The 19,116-nt window shown below is 47.4% G+C and overlaps 1 long non-coding RNA gene across 1 annotated transcript in view; it reads right to left on the reverse strand.

Annotated features, from left to right (window-relative positions):
- Positions 1–19,116, reverse strand: part of LOC122533579 — a 93,564-nt gene that overhangs the window by 49,212 nt on the left and 25,236 nt on the right. The gene's annotated exons all lie outside the window — the stretch shown is intronic.

The raw sequence follows: 19,116 nt of genomic DNA on the forward strand, positions 1-19,116 counted from the left end.
ACCACAATCATTATATTCTAAATCGTGAAAAAAAAAAACACTCGAGAAGCAGCACGTTACTGAGAGAAATATTGCAAAATATCCTAACTTGAGATGTGCAGGGAAAAATATGAAAAAAATCAAGACTTGAGTTTGACAGATTATAATTCATTGACATATTGGTTTTTCTTTACATTAAATCGTTCCGCATATGATCCCGAGTACTTCATAAGAAACGCTGTCACGAAACCACGATTATTATATTCCAAAAGAATTAATCTCTGTCTCGCTTGCATCCCGTTCGCGAGCTCCCAATGTGTTGGTAAACAAACAACTGTAGTCAACGTGCACGTGAAACAATTTTCCTCCGTGACTGATCCCGGTTCGCTGAAACTGGAAAATAAATTTCCACGCGACGCGAACCGCCTTGATTACCGATCCCGTATCCACGCGTCACGTGGCCGCTGCTTGTACTCGTCAATTATCCGAGTTTTAATTCGACAGACGAGATAAACTTGTAACGAGCTGCTGCTTCCACCGCGCACCTGCTCGATTCGCTTTTGTTTTCCCGTGGACGAGCCGCAGTATGTGCGAGAGGAGCGCAGAGAACGCGCGATCTCTTGTATAATAACACGACAAATCTGCGCGAGTTTCACGAGCTGTCCGGATCGTTTTACTAGGAAATAATTGCTCGCGAGCCATCGAAACCTGGCTCGAATAAAGAAAGAGAGAGAGAGGAAGAACTTAGAAGATAATCAAGTGGATATATTACGATAACGCGATTGACCGGTCTGTCGTAGCCTGTCGGAGTTGCGACGTGAGGAGGGAGGGGGTGCTGTATCGAATCATCGTTAGCCGGGACGCGGGATTTACCGGACTGCTGGAAAAACTCGGCAAATCCAATGGACCCGGTCTAATCCTAGCCCGAATAGGGTACAGGCAGATAGAGAGAGACGGATGGGAAAGTGCGTTAAAGTAAAACCTGTTCGGTGTCCATGAATCTAATGACGAATTCATTCGCTGCGTTCGCCGACGTGCATCAACGAGCAGCAACGGAGGGAGAGGCAGCATACGACGAGCCGGGATTTTTCGCGAAAATCCAACGCGAGGGAACGCGCGAGCGAAACTAAATACCTATTAAAGTATCACGGGGTGGGGAAGGGGAATCCCACGTTCACCGACTGGTCCATTCCGCCAGGGTTACAGAGGTCCGCGGCAGGATGAAAATTTTATCGGTGTTACTTGGGCGAATTTCGCTTTAATTGGATTACCTTCGACGTGCACTCGATGCCGAGTGGGCCGCGGGTACAATTTCAAACCCGTGGCCGGGTGTCGATTACATTCGACGCTGGCCGATGCACGTGAATTACACCGCCGTTACCCGTGTATCAATTTAATAATTCGACCGATGCCCGAAGAGAGGGGGCTCACCAGGTGTAAAAGCCAATATCCCTCTCCCCCGTTCTGTGCATCTCCTCCTGCGTGTAACGCCCGTTACGCCCTTTAATGTAAAACGGGTGCAACTTTTCCCGTGATATCTGAACCGAATTACCGATAAACCGGATTAACGCGCGATCGTTGACGTTTACGATCGAAACGGAGCGCGTGATGGACGAATCTTTTGACTGACGCGTCGCGAAACAGCGCCGAGTTTCCCCTCCAGCGAAGAGAAGAGTATACGAGTATGCATCGTGCGTAGCAGATCTCTTAGATCAGGCGTGTTCCAACCAAAATTTGAATAAGAATTTGATTATTACGAGTGTCCCTTTTGGGGTAGTACTTATATTTGCAAACAGATTTTTTTCCTCTATGAAAAAATGAAATAAGGAACAAGAAATTTTAGACGAGCATTTTGAAGATACTCTTCGACGAATTGGTATCTAAAAAAACAAGCTCGGTGTTCTCGTAAAAAATTTTTCATATATTTTTGATCAATGTATTTTTCCAATCAACGTATCGTTTCACTATAAAAGTTGCTTTAATATCCTCGGAAATAATATAGGTTCCAAACTGAACTGATAAAAAGACTATGTAAACTATGTGCAGCCTACGACAAAATTTTGTTGGTTGATATAAAATATGTACATGTGTATACAATACATTTCGTTACACGAAAATTCAATTATCTTTTGAAATTCAGTCCAAAGTAATATATTCTTTTATTGCGCTGCGAAGAATGTGAAATACATCGCTCGTTTCCCTGATTGTCAATTAAATCTTCTGCTATCTGAAATTTTGTTACTCCCCTCAATATATATATATATACCAGTTTTGTGAGATGGAGATACGCAAGTACATCTTTTACGTGATACTTAGGTACATTTTCACTTTACTAAATATGAGTATGTGACCAGTTAAGAAAGACCCTATTGTAAATCATTTACGGGTAGACGGACACGTGCGTCTTGAACGTTTTATCGCTGCGTTCCAACGCGAACATTTTTCCATGGCTCGCTCTCTCCGCGCGCCTAAGTTATGAGAGCGAATAGGATAGAGAGAAATATCCGAGAAATTTGATGGAGCCTGGCGCGACACTCGTAAAAGACGCATCCGCGCTGGTAAGCATAAAATTAGACGAACGGAGTTAAAAGGATTTGAAAGGATTGCCGTGGCACCGCCTTTGGCGAAAGTCTCGCCTTTCTACCTACCATTCTCGCGGCACGTAGACTTCTCTCGGTGTCCCTAGCGTTCGGGAGAGTGGATTGAGAAGGCGCGGGACGGCGCTTTTCAGCTTGGAGAACCGGCGGAAGCACCACCGGAAGAGGGGAGGGAGAACGATAGACGAAATGCATTTCGGCGCAACCGGAAGAGCGACCGTGCCTTGGAGAGAGTTTACACGCGCGCGAGTAAACAAGCGAGAACGGTGTCCCCGCGAAATAAAACTTAAACGGTGAACCGGATGAACAGAAGGGCGAGAAGACGGGCGGCGAGGAGGACACGTTCGCCCGCTTTTCGAGCCAACTCATCCGTGAATAAACGACGCACGACCGACTCTATCTGCGAAGGCGAAATTTAACCGAGAGAAGTGAAACGGAGCAAGATGAGTCGACACTTTGTTTCACAACGTAGACTACAATTGTTCTCCAACAGCAAGAATATTTATCAGCTCGGGATTGTAGTTTGAAGAGGCGAGACGAAGAGGGGGAGTATCGTGAGCTCGCTTGTTAGAAGAATTTACGAGTGAATAAGCAGGCAGCAGCTCGAATCTTTCGACACTTTGAATTTGAAATTGAAGGTATATTTTTAGTTTCCGTGTTTTGGCTACCGTGGTTTCTTGAACTTTTTTCAGATTCATTCTGTCACTAAATCAGCAAGAAATCAATCGAAAATGTTGTAGATATAAATAAATACACACACGATAGGCCAACGATAGGTACAGTTCACAGTGGTTGGTGTGGGGCGAGTATAAGAAAATAGTAAATATAATCTATGCGATTCAAACTACGTTGTACTCGATTCCACTTCATCTGATGATTCATATTACAGATATAATAAAATATTTTGTGACACGAAAGGAAAGATTTTTTTTAACGTGATCATTTTAAAAACGAAATGGAGCTTCTCTCTGCAGCGAAATATCCAAAATTGGGACTGACAGCTCTCGCGGATATCAACAAATATTACTACTCGTAAACAGTATTTACAGATTTATGTATATATACAACAAACATAAAAAGTAACTAACACTACGGCCAATTATCAAGTGCACGCGTACTTAATCCACGCTTCGAAATTCCAAACTTCCCGAAAACGAAGCTCTCGATGCAATCCGATCGTTCTCATTCTGAAACGCTATCCTCGTGTTCACCCCATTTGTGCCACCATTTACGATCCACGTTCTGTAGGCGGCAGTGGAACAAAAGGGAGCGCGCGAGATAGGGAAACGAGCCAGAGGTTCGCTGTCTTTCGGGATGGAGGTTTTCCGGGTTTTCGGGCGATTTGAGGGTAAGCGCGGTAATACGCGCGGGGCAAAAAGGAGCGGCTCTCCCGGATAAAGGCCGGCGTTGGAACTAACGACGACGCTTAAGAAAAAGGTTAATGGATCGTCCTCGTGGCTCAATGACGTGTCATTTGTAACGTTACGTTGGCTGGCTTACGATGTGGCTGGCTCACTTTCTCTCCCGGATTAATTGCCGTCCAATTAATGTCTCGACATGGCCGGAAGGGCGAACGCGCGCGCCGTCGTCTCGTCTTGTCTTGTCTCGTCTCGTCTCGTCTCGTCTCGTCGCGATCGACTTGGCCGTGTTCACCCCTCCCGAGTCATTTTTCACCCGCCCCTACATTCCCGATTGAATTCCATCGGATCGAGATTAAGATAATTTTGCTAGATCGCGGACAATCCGACAACGATTTCGATGTTAATGCGCGCGCGACTCGATCCGCGCTGTCGGTGCATTTGCTTTGCATATTAACATGATCAATGCTGCCAATATTGTGGCCCGTCGCATTAGCCACGGCCACGTGACCGTCTGCACGGCAATTTCAGAGGGACAGGGACGGAGAGAGAGAGAGCGAGAGAGAGAGACCTATATGCAAACCAGGTTGTGTTTTTCGTTTTTTGCTCGTTTTTTTTTTTTAAATACGCGCACGGGTAATACCGCTGCGATCGACGAAACGTGTCGACGACAGCCGACTCTGGACTTTATTAATTTATTCGAGCATGGAAATGGTAATTAACCTGGACACCAGTGACAGAAACAGGCTCGCCCTTCGGGCACGACGTGCGTCCGTTCGCACACACGCGCGATACACCGGATACGCGGAACAGCCTTCGGCGATTAGAGAACAAAGGCACTCTCTGTTTGACGATCGACGATCGACCCGTCTAATTCCCCGCAATTAATCCCAAAAACCCGATCGACCGTGCGCCAAGCTAAACAACATACTCGTCGGCGATCCATAAACTAGGCAGAGAGGATCGATTGGCAAACCAGCCCCTCCCTTCAATGTCGCTTAATACTCCTTAACAACAGAACAGAGAGAATTCTCTCCAACAGCAGAGTTCTCTCGACTCTTATCGAGGATTTTGGCGCCGAACCGACCGAGTGGCGAGATTGGTAATTCTAATCGAGCGTCGCGCGCGCGCGAGCCTCCTAATCGAAATCGGCCGTTTAGAGCGGCGACCTCGGGCCGAAAATTAACAACGTTGTTAACAGGCGCGTCGGCGCGACGATCCCGGTGTACAGTCGCTGGGCGCGCGAATATCCGAGAGGCTGAAAGCAACGAGAGAGGCCGGGGTGGTAGCCTGGGTGACGCTCCCGCTCTGTGGGAGATAAGTGTGACGACCTGTCCAACGACACCGTTTCAGAGGGAGGAAGGGTTGACGCAATCAACGTAAAACGTAACGCCGACGGTAACAGGGATTAGTTATCTTCACAGCACCCTCGTAGGTAGCCGCGGGAGGTACGTACAGCCAGGGTATTTAGGGACGATAGACAGGAGAGGAGGAAAGGGTGACGGAAGTTACACGAAATCGCCGACCGGTCTTCCAGTAATTGCGCGAAGAAAATTGCGCGAATAACCGAGGCGCTAGAGCGGCTAGGAAACGGCTGGCCGACGAAAATCGGTGACCAACAATGGCTCGAGATGGTTATTGCCCAGATCTGACGAGATAACGTCGATACCCGATAATTCGGGAAACGGCGTCGTTTGCCGAGAACGATCGGCTCCGCTGGCCGACGTTCGTGCGAGAAACTTTCCCCAGACGTACGGCGAAAGTAGAGAAGCGTTTAGGGGACGACGATAATTTTCGATTGCCACGGCGATAATCGGACATCGTGATTTAACAATTGAAATAATAATAATCGTTGGACATTCGCGAGCGCTCATGGTTTAGTCCGTATTTTTTTTTTTTTTTCTTTCTTTCTTTTTTTGCGACTTTCGAAAATCGATCGAAGACTCTGAAGCACTCGCCAGCCTGTTTTCCAACATCATCGAAACCATTGTCTAGCCAAAATTCGTGACAAAACAGACTCGCGTTGGAACCTCAGTTTGCAATTAATCATCCAGGTAGTAATCTCTAGTTTTCATCGAAGTCAATCAAGTTTATCACAGCGCGATTAGACGAGACATACGTACAGTTGTCACTACTGAACGAGTCGAACTCGATCGTACGAATGGTAGAGCGACGAGTACGTGACAGTAATAATAACAGGTTACGTCGATCAATACATTTGGAAGCTACGCATAAGCGTATTGGTATTACTCGTCGAATTCACCGGTTTCCGCGAGCTCGAACGTCAAGCGTTCGTCTAAATAACGAAGTTTCGAAATTCGAGGAAAGCGGTAATTCGATCGATCTCACCTGCCGGCTATCGCGTTTTTCGCGCGTTATCTATCGCGGACGTCCATCACGCGCGTTAGTGTTATTGTTCCGGCCGCTTTATTAACGAAGGTATTAATCAGTTACAAATTTGAAAATGTACGAAGTGATAATTGTAGCGCGCAACGCCTGCTGTTAAATTATGATAATACGTTAATTCTCGGCGAGCGAGCGAGCGAGCGAGAGAGAGAGAAACGGGCGGGATAATGAATCGAACTGTAACCCTTCTGTCCCTGCCGATTATTTCAGATTGATTCGCGTCGAATTGCCGTCAATTTGCGGAAAGCGGCGCCGCTCGAATTCCCGTGTATAATGTTTTTAACGTAACACCGTGCCCGTCACCGTTGTAAAGCCCGTCTGCATTATGCATCCGGGCCGAATTTGTCACCACATCGCGCGCCCCGGGGGCTTGAAAATTTCATTGCCGGCCGCGCGTTGACAAATAAACACATCGCGTGGTGGCAGGGGGAAGGGCGCGAGAACAATTTTTCGCGCGTCGATCAATCCGCGCGCGCACTTTGATGTAACCGTACATACACACGGTGCGACGAGGCGCAAACAAATTTGCCAAAAGAATGCATAAACAACGAGGTTACGAACGAACGAACGAACGAACGCTCGCGGCTAGTATCACGATAAAACACGAAATAAAGGGCCGATCGACGATTACACGAGCAAGGTGTTAATCCCTTTTACGGCTGGCGACAGCCCGGCATCACCAAGCGCCAAAGTGGCTACTACCAAAACGGCCCTTTGACGCATTCGAAATGCGCCACTAGGCGCGACGCGAACTCGAAAAAAACCTAGCCTTCCTGTCTCGCTTTGTCTCTCTCTCTCTCTCTCTCTCTCTCTCTCTCTCTCTCTCTCTCTCGTCTCGCTCCAAGTGCTTTTGCAACACCCGTGAACGACACGACGATAAATAATAGAGACGGAATTATATTGCTTTTGTATTCATATTAAGGTCCGCGGCGTGGTCGTTCAGCGTCGAGCTGAATATTTTCCTTCTATTCGGGATTAATGGCTCGGACGTATTTTATAGGGAGCCCCTGTCCGTGCGATATCCATGCAGAAACTGACCGCTGCCCGTGATATATCGTCGGAAGTTTAAAAGTAATACGGAGAACAGCGGAGAGAGGGAGAAAAAGTGGTCATAATAATATCGAGCTGGACCTTGCTCCCTTCTTTCTCTCGCTCTCTCTCCTTTTATCGACCATCTCGCTCCTTCTCTTCCCCGACGAGACAGATCTAAATTTCGAAATTTGACGTACCGGCGTACGTGCCACCGCAAATCCCACCGAGACTGCCACGAAATGGCTGAAAAAACAAGAAAGAGACTAGACGGTTTCGAAGAGAGAATCTTCTCCTCTTATCGAGAACGCGATAAGACGTTCACGTCCCGAGCACGCGCACGGGAAGAGATCCTAGCGTTGCAATTTGACCGATGCAAGCCACTCTCTGAATGGAAAATGAACTTCCATCCGTGAGATTTCTATCGAGGGAGAACACGGCGAGCGTGAAATGAAAATTGATCGGCGGCAATTTCCGTTATCGCCAGCGACGTTTGTTTGAAGCGTAAAAAACATACAATTATACACTTGCACAATTCGACAAAAGCAATTCGATACCGAGTCGTTCGATAGCTCGCATAGAGTCCAAAATAATTTGCGTCCTTTTTTTTTTGGATTTCGTTGAGTCAGTTTGTTGCATGCTGTAACTTGCATTTAACAAGTTTAATTTATTTAAAAATTTAGTTTGGTTAGTAATTAGAACGTTTCTCCTCGGTCGTGATTGCAGGAAAAAAGTCTTGATAGCGCGCGAAATTGATTGGCTATCTGTAAGTTATTACTTGCTTTCGAAGTCTGGCTTTCAATTTCGGTGGTATGTCGGTGACGTTGCATTTCCCAGTGTTACTGATCAGTGGATTGTGATGATAATCTGTTGTTAACCCCTTGCATTGGAATGACGTGACACGCACGTCGGGAATCTTTCGTCCCAAAATTGTAATATTTTCTCAGTTTTAAGTATATTCAAGTATAACCCAGGCAAAACAAATAATAAATTTGTTACTTCTCAATAATTTTGTATCCAATGATATCATACCGACGAGTTCAAAACCAAAGCAACGAGTTATTATATACGGTTCGGTCACTCGTTATGGTCCGCAATCAGTTGTCAGCGCAACTTAAAATACAGCGTAACTTAAAAAGTTACTGATGTATTCTCGAGTGTCATTTATAATCTTCAGGTAACACCCCTATATTCCGAGGATCCTCCACGTCTGTTTCATGTTTTTCCTTCAATGCGAATTTTATCGTACCACCGACTTTGTTTAGAGAAGAATGTTCCACTCGAGCACTTCGTGTACGTATGTACGTATGCACGTACCTACGGAGATATATTGAACGGAGAGTCTCGACGTTGCGAGTGTATCGGCAAAAGGCCGTGCGCGATTCGAACGATATATTTACCCTGGTAGGCTCGTGTACGAGCATCGGGCATTACGCGTGACAGTGCAGTTAATGGAAATTCACTTTCACACCCTCGGACAGACACGTGTTGAGTGCACGTGCTGCAGTCAGGGCGTTGGCCATCTTCCATCTGTCAAAAATCGACAGGCTGCGGTGCGGGTCTCGTGCATAGGCGAGCAACGTCACTCGCAACGATGCCGTGGATCGAACGAACGATCGTTTGTCGAACGTCCCGTCCTTCGTCGAGTGTCGCGGAATATCAAAGGGACAAAGAGGAACACGGAGGAAAAAAAAAAAAAAAAAAGGGAAGAAAGCAAGAAAGAAATGTACGTAGGAACGTAACAGGCGGCGCAAGTGCGGGCACAAGTGAGAAAGCTTTCTCTCTTGGCAAAGGAGAGCTTTAATATTGTCTCGCAGTGGCGAGAAGGGAGAAGCGTCGAGTCAGCCGCCGTACATTTGTAGCAAACAAGCAGCCAGCTTTCTCTCTCTCTCTCGCTTTGGCGAAGAGGAAAAAAAGAAAAAAGGAGAGAGAGAGAAAGAGACAGAGAAGTACAAAAGGGAGCCGGAGAAACGCAAAATCTCACCTTAAACCACGGAGAGATCCGAGATCCCTTTGAAGATTCGGTGAAAGTTAAATTCTATTGGGAGAGACGCGAACCGCCTATATACCGAGTCGAGTCGGTACAATGTATATAGGTAGAGAGAGGTTGCGGAGGGCGGTTTCTTTTCAGCCCCTTACTCCGTGACCATTATAGCGTAGCCGTAGGGTGTCCATAGGGTTGTTCACGGCCGAGAATCGAGCAGACGAGGCGGGCGGTTGCCACCGACCTTCCGGAAGGGTCGATTGTTGACCGAAAAAGTCGCCAATTTAAAAGGACCCCCGGCGCTTCTTCCTCGGCTGACGCGCAACGATGAACAGAGAACGAGCATAGGAGAGCGCACGCCCGATCCCGAACAAGCAATTATGTTGTTACGAAATGTTTACAACGAGATTATTGTCAGCGGCATCTTGCGCCCCGGGTGGTGGCCCGTCCAGCCAGATCTTTCTCGTATTATCAATTTTATTCGACGCGAACCGGGGTTCAATCTCTCCCCGAGTACGCCCACGGCGTGCCTTTTGTAGGCGAACGTCACGTTAGTATACAAAAACCAGCTTCGAGCACGTATCACTTTTTCTCCAAATACCTTCCGATCCGCTTCTCCAGGGGTTGATACACTCCGCGAGGAGTGGATACGCTTCCTTGGTCGTTTAAAGTCTCCCTTTATCGCCTCGATTTATCGCAGCGCATCCGCGAATTTCCACGCGAGAAATCGAGAGAATTTCCAAATCAGAGAGAAACACCAGATGAAGGTGCGTACGAAAAAAGAAGAATACCGAGAGAGAGAGAGAGAGAGAGAGAAAATTATTTCCACGACCGGAAATGACAAACTCACCATCGCGACTCACCGTTGCAGCTTGGCCGGAGTTACGGGCCACGTAAGGCGACGAGTTGGATGTTAACAATGCAAAAAGACGCGATTCAAGGGTGTAAAGGACAAGGCGGGAGAAGAACGCGGAGGTGGAGAAGGTGACGAAGAAACGTGGAGGTCGAAGGTGAGAGGACTCTAAAACGTGGATTGTCCACCTCTCGGTGCCTCGCCCTCGCATACACGCGATTCGTCATGGTCCGGATTCCTCCGCGCGTGGAATCGCGTCTCGGAGGAATTTGCATGCAAATAGCGTCGCGAATCCCGGGCACGGAGAGGTACACCGCGGCCGTCGGCGCAATCAGTTTTGCGGTCTCGAGGTCATAATTGAATGTGGCGTAAATAAATAAATAATGTCGCAGGAGGCGCGGGACAACGTTCGCCACCTTTAAAGGTCGAGACTTCGATTAAGCCTCGCGCCTCCCCCGTCGGCGTCCCTCTGTGAACTTCTCGTCATCTCGCTCGCACGCGCTCCTCCTCGCCGAGTGCACCGCCGAAAGGGAATATTATTACAGGCAGCCGGAATTTTTCTCGGAGGATTAATTTGCGGTCAGGACTTCTCCCTCGAGTCCTCCTCGCAGGACTACCGGCATTACCGGCTACCGTAAGTTTCAACGTGGCCGCCATACTCGCGTCACCATCTCCTCCCTCCTCTCTTTCTCACTCTCTCTTTCTTTCTCTCTCTGACCGTGCAACGATTAATTATTCGACAAATCCTTTTCCCTCTTGCGACGCAGCGCCAAACGACCGACGAGCGAATAACCCGTGGCGTTTCAGAGTTTAATTTTCGATACGCAACGCGAAATTAATTTCATTAAAAAGAGGAGGTCTGTTAATATCTACGCTAAATTGAACACTCAACTCTCGAATTACGTACGTAACGTACAGGAACGCATAGAAAGAATACCAAAGAACACGTTTTCTCTTATTTCAAAAATCTTTGGACACGCAGGTACTTGTAGAAAATTCCTTACCTCACGGAGAACGATCTATCGCAACGTACGAATTCACCGAATTCAGACAGAATCGAAAATTTCGTTCGACTCGCCGAAACGATTTGAAACAATTGTCGAATTGAAATGAATATTTCATCAGGAACGCGCCTTTTGTCCAAGGAGACGCGCTTATAGTTTCCTCGGCACGAGAGAGAATTATGGATTATTATTCGCGTGTCGTCGATGAAATATATTCCTCTCTCTCTCTTTCTCTTTAGGTCCATAGAATTAATTAGAAAGATTTTAATATACGGCTCGCAATAAAGGCTAAAAGCCGCAATTTCGGCGTTTTACGATTCGACCCCGTGATCCTAGCCGGAAGGACTCGAGATAAATCTTCTGTCAAGACGAAATGCGTACGAGTTCCTTAGCCCCCGGGCGTGCAACGCGCGCAGACCAGAAACTGTTGGCTACACGTTCTACGATATTGCTCCTCTTTCCACGAACGAACGAACGGTCGGTAGCACTCGCTACGGAGCGAGGTGACACGACCGTCGGTAGTAAAGCGAGAAAAATATTTGCTTTGCGAAACACCGCCCGATTGGAGGATAGCGGAGGACTTTCTCGCCGCGAACGAAAACGCGGGCCGCTCGTACTTAATTCTTGCCGTCGCGGTGGCTGGGCCCGAACGTTTCTCGAACGTTTCTCTCTCACCGCGCGAACTTTCGTATCGTTGCGAGATTTATCGTCTCCACCACCGGCCGGAGCTCCGTCTCTTCGCCAGAGCAAATATTTGTCCCCTCGTTTCGATCCGAGCCGGTCTCTGCAGCCGCAAAAACCAATTCCCAGGATTCGCCAGGGCCAAAGAGAGCAATTTTCAATTTACAGCCGTTACTTTCGCGCCGCCGGTACCCAGGACACGTACGGACCCGCTCACTCTCTCTCTCTCTCTCTCTCTCTCTCTCTCTCTCTCTCTCTCTCTCTCTCTCTCTGTCTCGAAAGTAGGGCCATAAAAATGTCAGGGAATATCCCGAAGTGGCACGATTTGCGGCGCTCGACACCTCTCTCTCCACCGTTTTTACTCCTTTCGCCGTCGATGTTGCGCACTTTGAAAAACATTCGTCGATCCTCCCTCGTCGGTCCCTACAAACGGCGCGTAACGCAAAAGTGATATATGCAGTCGAACGCGGAGCGCGACGTTTCTTCCTTCCCCCGTGTATACCTCGTGTGTTCCTCGCGGTCTTTCGCACCTACGGCCACACGGCGCGACACCGGCGGTGGTGGTTGCTCGTGAACCGTGAACCTGCGGTCGCCAGCAACGATTCGACGTTGCGCTGTTTTTCAGGGAAGCGGCGACGATAAACCAACGAAACTTATTGCCCCCGGCTCTCGCGGTCGGTGGCGCGATTTTTCACGCTGCTAAAAAAAAAAGGAACGCAATACCTTGGCCCGTATCGACGTAACTCGCGAGCTTAGCGAAACGACCTTACCAAGGCGACTTTACCAACAGGCAACAGAATTTCTTTTGCGTGCGTGTATCTTGCTCTGTGCACAGGAAGCACGTACGGAAAAAAAAAAAAAGGGAGGAGACGAGAAGTACGCGTACACAGTGAGACCGACCGGCGATGAAGAGAAAGATGTTGCAGAGGAATTCGAAAGATCGTCTTGCTTCACGATTACTATCCGCGTCGCCCTTTCGGAGGCTATTGCCCGGAAGACCCGCGTATTTCACTCGATCTTATTAGTTTTTGGCCGGAGCGACTGGCGGGAGTCGCGCCAAGGGTTGGAAGGCTCCGAGCACCGAGCGAAAACCCTTGGCTGTGTTCTGCATAATACTTATTTTATGCGCGACACCGCGCGAGAAAGCAGGCGGGAATAAGAAGCTCCAAGGCGTCGCGGCACTCGTTCCCGCGAAATAGAGTGCGTCACCGCGGTGCCTCGCTCTATGGAAATCCGAAGGAACGAATGCGAATCCGGAGATGGCGCGGCGGAATTTCATCACGGTAGACTGCCGTTCGCGCAGTTTCGTGGAAACAACTTCGCGAAAATGAAATCGTCGAAACTGAACTCGAGACTTCTCTTCGCTCGGGTAACAAACCTCCCGTATTATCCGTTAAGCCATTGAAAGAAAACATCCGCGCGAGGCGTACGCGTGTCTACTTTTCCCGACTCGTCGCGCCTTCGCGCAGAACGAGGAGGAAGCGAATGATTTCTCAACGTCTCGAAACCGGAAGCGCCTGGAGGACGCTCGAAAACCACGAGAGAACGACCGAGTTTCTTCCCCGTGTCGTGAGTAGTAGCTATACTCTCATTTTTTTTTTTTTTTTCTTTTTCCTTTCCCTCCCCTCGACGCCACTCCAGAAGCCAGAGGAGCCAACACGGCGCGTCTTTCGCGCGAGCACGAAGAGGAGAAGCGGGACTCATCCCCGAGAGTTAACTGCGACTTTTGACAAAAAGTGAGAAAGCGTGAAGATTGATGTCCCGGTCATCTTAGCACTTTGCCGAGTCACCGGACATTAGAGGGTCGCGGCCGTTGCTACCCTCTCTTCGTCTCGGGTGGCGAAGAAACAGAGTGTAAAATGCATTTAATTCACGTGTCGCAGGGACGAGGGTGGAAGCAACCCCCTCGACAACCGCCGCGGAAATCTTCCCTCCGAGTTCTCCATCGCGGCGGCACCGGCCAGCGATGATTTCACACTCGTAAATTCGAGCGTCGGGTTCCTATCTAAAACACAATTTCCCCGTTATTCTATTACCCGCTTCGCTGTGCCCATTACGACTGATGACCGATTCTTCGCTGTGAGGTAATATCCGATCGAATCGTTCCATCCCGCCGCGTATATTCAACGTCGAGCAAGATCGTATGGTTACGATGGTTCTATGTACGAGTATTTTGACGTGTGAAACGTCTGAACGATGGAAACTGTGTAAAAAATATTTATCACGAACAATTTTGTACGTACTGTTCGCGTTTCAACAATTTCGTTAACAGTGTAACGAAACGTGATTATACTGCAGTAATTTGAGAGCGTGCAACCCCGCTCAGAGATAGGACAACTACTATATTTGTAGAATAAATATAAATTAGAAACTATATACAATACAATATAAATTATACAATATAAGAAACAAATATATACAAATTATACACGCAATATAAATTGCTGTGTTTACAATAAATACAAATACAGTACATATACACACATTATACAGTAAAGACTCTGTTAATATGATACTGTGTTATATTATTAATAGAAGTAAGTAACGTCGTTCTTTGATACTATACAAAATTTTATTTTATTTAAATTATTGTCACTAGATGGCAACGTTTATTAAATTTGAAAAACACGACATTACTTATGGGTTTCCCTAATATATATTATATTATGTTATATTGTACATATACATAATAATCCATGAATATTACTCATCAATATTAAAAACAAAAGTGTCTTGCAAACATGCAATTTTTGGATAAATTATCAGGTACGAAAGTTAACGTACCGATCATTACGAATGAGAATGTACTTACGGTACATCTCGTGTACCGTAACCATGGCCAAAGAAGACAGGAGAAATCCCTCGAGTGGACAAGCGAAAGACGTGAATCGATTAGAAGAAGTACAAATCAATATTTGATCGAGCAGCAGCAGCAGCAGCAGCACGTATAAGACGGCCCTTCTGCATAGTTGAACGGCTCGAGAGCTAATTCGTGTCAACGATAATGAGAGCTTTCACGATAATGGCGCGATTAACGCCTCGGAGATGCGGGAACTTGCTCGTTCACAAGCACGGAGAAAGAAGTAACTCAATAAACTCGGGACTCGGGAACTCAGAAACGTCCGTGAAAGTCCAAGGGACGTTGGCGAGCTGTGTTTCCATATTTCAAGGGAAAAAAGTCAAGCGTGTCGAAATAGATGGGAAAGAAGTTTATGGCTGTCCATAAAGAGAAGAAACATAAATTCGTGTCATTAAGAGACCGTTCGTGGACATATTGCTCATCGTTGGAGGGCTAATCTAGAATGGGGAGGGTAGGGCTGTTTCTTCAACGTCGCTAATGTACGTAACGTAAATTCAAACGCCACGGTGATTGGCAATACGGTGGTGGGACAAAGGGGCGATCCGTCTCAATTCCTTCGAAACGTCGCGTTCTAAACGGACCCAAGACGGGGGCTTATCGCGTTCAACGTATAAAAGCGATAAAAAGAAAAAAACAGAAAGCGTCCAGTCATGCTTCTCCATCCAGCCCTTGATCCACGTCTGAGAGAAGAAAGACACAGGAAGATCTACGTAGCGAAGAGAAGGAAGACACACAGACGGCTAAATCACTGTACGAGGATCGTAGAACGGCACGGGGAGAAGAAAAAAAATCCTCGACATCCTCTGTCCCCACGGAGGCTAAACGTTTTCGTCTCATTCGACAATGAATAATGAAATCCACCGGCGAAGAATAGAAACGGTGAAAAAGGAATGGACGCGACGACGAGATACGAGCCAGCGACGAAATTCATAGCCGGCGCTAAACGAGATACAACTTCGGGGCCGACTTGCCGGATATATCCAGCGAGAAAACACGTACGTACGTGAGAGCGTATGTACGTACGTACGTGTCCCGCTCGACACGTAGACGAGAGAGAGAGAGAGAGAGACACGTTCACGATGCACAGTGTTAATAAACGGCATCTGTCACCGAGCATTGCGTTGCATTTCGTGTTTTATGCTTTACGCTCGCCCGGGCCGGTTTATGCTTCGGTTTATGCTTCACACCGAGCGTGCACACCGTGGTATTGACGCGCGCTCGCATGTGTGCATAATCGTCGCGGCTCGGCGTACTGCATTTTCCTCTCCCCCCGCTAATCACATCGCCTTGCCGTGCCGTGCCGTGCACGCTCTCTGTCTACGATTTTTATCCCCCCGCCCAGCCCATTGGCTGAAAAGAGATTTTTTTACTGCACGGAAAATTGGCTGATCCTCCGTGGGTTTCTCGCGCGTTGCTCTGACAGCTCCGCGGTACTTTCGCGCCGTCGTTAAACGGGAATACGCTTTTCCGTATTTATTCGCGAAATTATTCCGCTCTTTCTCTCTCTCTTTCTCTCTCTGTTCAACGTTTCAACGTATTCACGCGAACGAGCGCGCCTAATGGCTTACGTTCGTTTCTTTCGGTCTAATGCCCGAAGCGCCCCCGTATCAACGAGCTCGACAACGCTGTTACCGCGCGCGTCCAACACGACTGATGGCGAAAGAGCAGCAATTCGTGTTGATAAAACAACACGAATCCGCTGGTTTCGAGCCGATCGGCTGAGTGCACCGATGAACCATTCATTTTTCAATAGCTAGGGGCCAAGCAAGATCATCCCTCATGGGGCGCGGCACTCGCCCAAAAACAGGCGAGTTTTGTCACTGGGTGATGTACGATCCGCTGTCCGCTCGCGTTGCTCATTCCATGGTTCGAAATGGCGAACGATCGTCCGTCTATTTAACCCCGGAAGCCGTGGTGTTCAAATATTCAATCGTTGATTGCGTGACATAATTCGAGGTATAATTCGACGTGGAATTATCGCTTCCTCTTCGCGATGGAATTTCGAAACGATCACCACCGATCGTTACTCTTCTCTGTCACCTTTCATCGTTATCATCGTGGGTATTTTTTGAAATTAGCAGCGGAAATCTATCGTGTCGAAATCAACTTGAATCGGCATGAAGAAGCGAAACTCTCCACCGGAGAGGAGTTGATCGAGTTAGCTCGTTCATAAATAATTCGCCGAGCGATTCCGAAAAGCGGTGAAGAACGAGGTGAAAGGAATAAGCTCGAGAGGAATAAAAAAAGAACTTCGAGAAGCGGTGAATGAATTTTTCAACGAGGCAATCGGAGCCACGAGACAGATAGGTCTATATACATATTCGAAGAAATTCGACAGCCACCGCGCCGCGTGGTTCTCGTGGTTACGTCCAGAGCCGGTGAAGAAAGAGGCAACGAGAAGTGCTTCGTTAAAAGTCAAGGGCACTTCGTAACGTGAATTTTAATCGGCAGCAGCGTGTCCCGAAATAAAGCCAAGGCGGATATAATATCATCGACCTCGATCCGGGAGGAGGGTCCCTGCTTAGAATCGAAACACGGATTAACTTCGTGCAACCTGCCATCTCTCCTCTCCTCTCCTCTCCTCTCCTCTCCTCTCCTCTCCTCTCCTCTCCTCTCCTCTCCTCTCCGCGCGGCAAAGTGCACAGACTTTTCGCCAGCTGTCAGGCCCGGAGCCACGGTGCGCTCATTCGTGAAATCTGATCGTAAGTTGCACCACTTCACCGGCCCCTTAATCCGCCTCGACCGCCCTTAGCTTCCTGCTTTTGCTTAAACGAACGTGCATCGCGTCGTGGGCGACTTGAAAACCAGGGGACGGGGGAAAATCCGCCGCGGAATCATCGCATCGTTTGAAACATCCATTCATGCCCGAATTACAAACCTTTGCGTAGCGATCGACTGATTCTGATCACGTACCAACGTCGAATTGGAGCGAAAATTTTTATAATACCACGGAGGACAATTTGTTTTGATTTTTTTTTTGTTAAAAAAAAGTCTATGCTACCTTTCTACACTAAGTGCAGATTGACGTAAAATTATTTTCAATAAGACATGTTTCTGATAAACAGGTGAATATATTTATTTTGCCTGAGTCCTTATATTTATATATTTAAATTATATGAAATTATTACCAATTTAATCATTACATCTTATTAGTGTTGTTAATTCAAATTCCATTGAGATCGTAATACGTAAGGAGCATAATATCGATATTAATCCGTGTTGTCTGTATCTTGCAAATGTTCAAGAAGTTGAACGTATCTCATATCTTTTTAAATATACAGAAAGAGTGGAATTGAGTGACGACATGTTGGATTTTCAAATTGCTGTTGTACAAAAAAAAAAAAAGCAGGAAATATGACCTATTGCGTTTTTCCCCCGCGATCTTCACGTCCTCCTCTCTTTTCATTTTTTTCCTCTCTGTTTTTTGTTCCTGGCTTTGATTTAAATTGAACTCGATTTAATTTCCCGTGAAACATGTCGCGTAGACACCACCGTAGCGTTGCGTAGGCATCTATCCAGCGTCCGTGTTTCCGTCGATGTAATTTTGCAGCCGGTCCCCCGTCAACGCCGGTTCTCCAAACGTCACGGCCGGTGCAAATGGCCGAGTTTCATTCGCGCCGGTCCATCGAGCTCGCGGAATGCGCGTTCCGTCCAGTTCGTCGAAAATCCGAGGCCGGAATACAAAAAAAAAAGAAAAAAAAACACATAGGGCGTTCGTTGACAACGTCGAAATGGCAATTAATAATTCGGTGGCGCGGCGTTGACGAGATGCTGTAAGTGTCACCGTCGAACAAAAGGACGGGAGCGAAAAAAAATCGACAGAAAAGGAACGCGCGACTGGAAAACAACGTCGGATGAACTGGCCATTGAAAGCGTCGAATAGAGGCGTCGAATCGAACAAAAACGTCACGCTTCGCGCTATAGTTTTACAACAAAACGGCAGCGCAACGAACGAAAGCTGAATGTTGATTTTCCATTTTTTCTCTTCCTTCCCTTCACCTCTTTTTTATTTTATTTTATTTTATTTTTTTTTGCTGTTGTCGAAAACAATGCACGGATCAACGCAATCGGTTCAAGCCAGGCAACAATCTGGTAACTCCTAAAATCGGCTTACGGATTGAGAGTAACTTACAAAAACCCTCGCAGTTACGCGGCGCTAATCGATTCCATTTGGTTCAGCCGTGAAACGATAGATACGGGCGGGGGGACGCGTTTCAAATCCGAGCGAGGCGCGGATTTGCAGGTGGAGTCATGCGAGAGGCGCGTCATAAACGCACGTGCGTGACCGTGCATCCGATAGCGCGATAATCCCTCGGAGCTTCGGAGCGTAGCTCTCGGAAAAGAGAACGTGGGTGGAGTGAAGGC

The sequence above is a fragment of the Frieseomelitta varia genome, unplaced genomic scaffold, assembly GCF_011392965.1.
Source record: "Frieseomelitta varia isolate USP_RPSP 00005682 unplaced genomic scaffold, Fvar_1.2 scaffold_54, whole genome shotgun sequence".
Classification (NCBI taxonomy): domain Eukaryota; kingdom Metazoa; phylum Arthropoda; class Insecta; order Hymenoptera; family Apidae; genus Frieseomelitta; species Frieseomelitta varia.